Source organism: Pinus tabuliformis, chromosome 8 (assembly GCF_031772625.1).
Source record: "Pinus tabuliformis cultivar Carrire ecotype Pingquan chromosome 8, CPIR1, whole genome shotgun sequence".
In the NCBI taxonomy this organism is placed as follows: Eukaryota; Viridiplantae; Streptophyta; class Pinopsida; order Pinales; family Pinaceae; genus Pinus; species Pinus tabuliformis.
This window is the reverse complement of record NC_142294.1, coordinates 842,108,756-842,114,574: the sequence shown is the minus strand read 5'-3', so window position 1 is coordinate 842,114,574 and position 5,819 is coordinate 842,108,756. Positions and strand designations below refer to the sequence as shown.

The following is a 5,819-nucleotide window of genomic DNA, read 5'->3' as shown; positions in this document are numbered from 1 at the left end:
AAGTCGGTTTATAGATAGCTTTTCCAGAACTGGGATATTGTAGCAAAGTGATTTTCCACTAGCAATGGAAGTTACCACAACAAAATATTTATATTATACTAAATCTCATATAGATTCTTCCTAACAACTATATAGCATAGATAATCTCATTCTATTATCGTGAGAGGGAAATTTATTTTTTTAGTGTGATTATATTACTGTATTTTGTTGAACAAAAATTTTGAAAGTTGTAATGAGGTTTCATTGAAGTTTCTTGAGTTTCGTTTACCATTAATTTTTGTAATTATTTAAAATTTAAATAATTTTAATTTATAAATTTTAATATAAGAATAAATAAATGTGGAGAATAAGACGTGTATTAATAGGAGTTAGAATTATATAATATAATTAAATATAAAACCAAATAGAAAAATTTCGGAAAATAATTATAAGATTCTAAGATAAAATTAATTTATAATATTTATTATTTTTGAACAAAATAAAATATAATAAAAAATTGCTGCCCGACAACATCTTGCACATGAATAATGTCAAAGCTACGCTTATGCTTTTATGTATGCTTAATGATTCTAACATGACCTTTGTTACGACCTCTGGTAACCATTACCAACATCAAATTTGATGAACTCCTTGATCTTGTTTGTCTCTAGGTCAATCTTGATTATATCATTGGCCTTGACCAATGGATCCGGGTACCTAATTGTGCATCCATCATAAGTGTTGAGGTAAGGAATACCCTTATCTCCAAATTGTACAGAACGAACCTTGCAAGTTTATACTATGCTTCTTCATCTTTGATTGAATGCAAGCAGAAACGAACCTTTGTATCATAAATAAGCCTAAAATTTTCATTTGTTTTTGCAATCGACAAGACATCCATAAACCTTGCAGGATAACATTTGTCTATCCTCACTTTTATGACTTCATGGTATGTGAGGGAATACTTCAGCCTATTCCTAAGAAGAACCACAAGAGGAAGGCATTCCCTGCCCTTGTATCATTCCTCGTAAGGACTTCTGATCTGGAATTAATATTTAAACATTTAGCTTTGCAACCAATGACTATGATCTCTCACAACAATTGAAATTACCAATGACTATGATCTCTCACAGCAATTGAAATTACACATTTCAAATTTCATCTCCAAGGTGATACTAGAGACCAGTGCTAACAATGTTCTCTCAAACTTTGTCTTTATGCAAGGAAAATTTAGGAAAACACACAACCAACTATGGTGATTGTTGAGCAACTGCTACAGAAATTGACACGGCCCTTATTGGCATATCTAGGCATAATTTAAGAGAAACATTTGTCCACTAGCCACTTTCATAGTAGTAGATGACTAATACGCATTGAGTCCTATGTAAAAACAAAGTATATTCATAGTTTATTGAGGTTGTGATGATATAGGTGGTTGTCTTAAGGCTGCAATATTCACTTGCTATCTCATTGTTTGTATGCAAGGAAAATTCATATTAGTTAGAGAAAGATTTCGGCGAAAATCACATGGAATCTCATTTGTCGACGCATTTCGAACCAACTAGTGTGGTTCATCGTCAGGACAAGTTGAAGAAACAGATCTAGCTCATCATGTTAAATAGTCTGAGCAGAGCCTCCAACAGCTAGCATATCTAACGGCTAGTTTGACTTAAGGACAAGGGTCAAAATTATTATAATATTTTAATTCGTAAAAAATAAATAAATTAAGGTAAATGGTACGAGACCTAATGATTAAAAACTATAAGTTAATTAATAATTAGTTACAAAAAAGGCCTAAAAATATAAATAATTTTAATTTAACCTAGCTCCCAATCATCAAGATCCCAATGTGAGTAGGCAGAATTTCTTGTTGCATAGTCTTGGGTATTAATTAAAATTGGATTTTATTTCTCCACCATCTATAATCAATATGTTTTTGACTCTTTATCATTTTATTATATTTATTTTATCATACCTACTATATTTAGGTTGCATCATGCTACTCCAAATTATTATAAATCATAAGATTTGTTTTTTATTGATTTCAACTCTATCATCAATCTAATTTTGACTCTTTATGATATCATTATATATATTTTATCATTCTTGTTATATGTCCCTTGCAACATTATGTTAGCCTAAATTATTATAAATTATAAATAATTTCTTACTAATTTCAACTCTATAACAATTAATATATACATGTAGGATGAGGTACCTTTAAACTAGAAGAAAAAGTTCATGAAGTTTCACTCATTTCTAATTAATTATGTCATCCTATCAAAGAGTATCATTTTGTTTTCTTATCCTAGTTGGCTCAAACCACATTCGGTAATATGATAGGAACCATAGGGGAAGTAACTGTAAAAGTATTAGTCAAACAATATGACTTATTAATTATGACATAAATTAAAAGTTACAATAGGTTTGTTAGAAATCTTAATGTTCAAATGATGGTTTTAATAAATCTAATATTGGTGTGCAAGATATTTGATAAATCGTAAATTGAAAAATGTTTTGTAGAATATCAAATTCTGGGCCCGACCTCTCTCATATTTAATACTTGTATATCTTCTTGTTTCTCAAACTCTTGTGAAGGTAAAGTTAGTCCTATAGGAGAGAGCCAAGGGACAACTACTAGACAAGCCACCCACTATCATCTTCTTAGTTTAAGATTTCATGGACCTAAGGTGGGAAGACACATAGCAAATGTATAATGAAAATGAAAGCACTAAACATTAATATTGTAGATACGAAAGGTAGCGTGACCATAAAAATATTCATGATGAAAAATTATTCAAACCTAAATCACAATGAATCAAAGCAAAAGAGATAGCCTTGTAGTGAAGAGAGCATTTTTTCTTTCTTTCTTTTTGTTTCATATTTTTATTCGGTTTTGTTATTTTATGTAGTGCTCAAGAATCCTATTAAAAAGAACCTATTCTATCCCTTGGATAATACTAGTAATCATAAATCCCTTACATAATATTAGTAACTACAAAGAAGCAAAGATTGCACTCAAAATAACTCAAACAATATATTTATTATTATTTGATCATTGCAAATGTGGAGAATCCCATGTTATATAAAATGGAGTCCTCATTTCTTATAATGAGTTACAATAAGTGGTCTCAAAACCATGAGTACTAAAACCACTTACACAAACTATGAAGAATATTACAATAATGACAATATCTCCCTCAAAATGCTCATGAAAGGGATTTTTTTACAATATAATAATAAAATTTCCCTTAAAAGGGTTTACATTGAAATCCTGGGTGCATTAGGAGCATATTCTTCCTCAAATCACAAATTCAATATCCATATATGCAACTAGAATTAAGGAAAATGCCTTCAACAATTTCTCTCAATATTTGTTGAATTGAACTAAGGTGTCCAAGGTAGATAGGTGATGTGGCATGATCAACAATCAACCCTTATTGCCTCATAGAAAAGTATTGAATGACTTATATAGAAGATGAAAGCCCTTACAAATTAGTTGTTTATTGATTTGAATGTGGGTATAAACTTTTTAAATGTGGCAATTTTTGCAACAAAATCATACATAACATGATGGAAAATATCCATTGATAGGTTAACCTTCAGTATAGTCCAAACTTGATAAACATCACAATATATATCTAATTTCAAGGATTGGTATTTTCATGATAAGTATAAGCTTCATTGAATAGTGAAGGAATCTCATTAGGCATGGAAGTACTAATAATAGTGAATGAATCTCATTAGGCATGGAATTACTAATAATTATTTTAGTCTTAGGGGTATGGAGAGTCATGGGAGTAACTATTAGAGGATTAGAGGCCCTAGCTTGGGTTGAAAATCACATTAATTTTTTATAATGAAAAATATTTTTCTCATCATCGAAAATCAATGTAGTGTAGCATGTGTTTGAATGTTATTCTTGTGCATTCCAACATGAGAACATTTGTTAAGATGTTTTCCCAATTGCATTGATTTGTAAACTACCATTATTATTCCACTGGGGTAGTTCATCACAATAGATCGTGTAATATTCCATCATTCCATCACAATATATATTTATTTTTCATCATTCTCCCATAATCTAAGGCATTTTCAAAAAAGAAATATATTATTCATTTTATTGAATTTTTTTTTTACAAGGATCAGAAAACCCATTAAACATGGTTGAAAAATGGACATTATGCATAGAAGTTTCTTGTTATCCCAATCTAGGACAAGTTGTGATTACTTATGTGCTATACAATATTGTGACAAACAAATTCCTCCAAAGGAAAAGGAATGTACCTGGAAGGACAACAAACAATGAAGCATATTATATTGCACTGATAGAAGGCTTAGGAATAGCTAGGGAGTATGGATCTTGTTATCACCCCAAGAAACTCTCTTAGGTTGTATATCAGAGATGCTCGGGAACATTACAAACTCAACAAAAATGTTTGAAAATGGTGGATGAATGGAAGGAATGATGCATATTGAACCCAGACAACCACTTCTACTGTGTTTAACCCCAGACATGGGTGAACACCCCCAAACTACAAGGCTTTAGACCACCAATTACTCATAGTTTAAGGAATAGGTGAACATGGAGAATATTGATCACACTAGCAGATGCACAGGACCCTGTGATGGCCGGTTGCAACCAGTTTGAAGGTCTGTAAATCTATTTCCTAATGCACAGATAGGATGACAGCTCTCTGGAATTAAAACAACAGAAACCTGCATACACATTCAATAATACTTATTGGATCCTAACACAGAGGTGGGATGACAGCCCCTCTAATGCTAAACATCAAGAGCACATGAAAAATGCATAACAGGCATAGCCTGGAACAAAGAAGAAGTGGAAAGTGAGCAATTAACAGCAAAAGAAGCTTGCATTAGCTGAAAATGAAGACTAGACACTGCAGGTATCACAGTAGTTACAGTCTCCAGGAGTTGAACCTTACATCAAAAATAACATTCATCAACCCTCATTACATCTTGTTTCTAGGTATATATGTAGGTTGATTACAAAAATATCTGATATCCTATGCGTGGAGGGGTCATAATGGACCACCAACCACATTAAATATTTGATATGGGTCTCTGATACAATATGACTGTTTTAATGAACAAAATGACCCTTTCTGGTACTCTGTTATACTTCACAAACCGGTGGAGTGCTACATTGAAGGAGTTCCATGACTGATAAACGCTTTGATCTGCTCGAGGCCGTCCTTCTCGTCCTTCAGATGTACAATGCGTTGAATGCAGTAGTTGAATCTTAACTGCACAAAGCTGGTAGACGATCGCCTTCATCCCTTGGAAGCACGGGATAGGCCAAAAACACGAAAATTGCATGGAAAAAGAACGAAGTGCTGAGAATGAATGCTAGTCGTTGGATGGAATTGACGGATGGCTGAGATCTCACGGCGGGAGGCGATGGGAAGAAACGGAGGTGCGATTGATTGTAAGCCGTCGGATCTGACAGATGGACGGTGGAGATCGGATTACGTGGGCTATCGGAAGGTATATGCGCGAGGAGATTGTAGGCCGTTGGACCTCGGGCGGGGATATCCAACGGTCATCGAGCGATGAAGTTGCGTGATGGTTAGCGAGCGGGAGGACATACGAGAGGGCGGTAAGCGGATTCCCCGCACCGCTCATGGGAGGTAGGCGGTATCCGTATGCGGGGGTGCGACGCAATAGAATAGTGACACGTGGCAGATGTGACGACAGGGAAACCGCTTTCCCTGCAGGTTATCGCGTGTGCAAGTTACGGGAGCGGGAGGCGCGATCACCATCAGATCTTACAGTGAATGAGATCGACGGTGGGGATTAAAACAGGGTTTAGCGCG

At 34.0% G+C, this 5,819-nt stretch overlaps 1 pseudogene; it reads right to left on the bottom strand.

The window, feature by feature from the left end:
* Positions 1 to 463: 463 nt before the first annotated feature.
* LOC149238197 (small ribosomal subunit protein eS4x pseudogene) lies at positions 464 to 5,280 on the bottom strand (annotated as a pseudogene).
* Between the last annotated feature and the right edge of the window lie 539 nt (positions 5,281 to 5,819).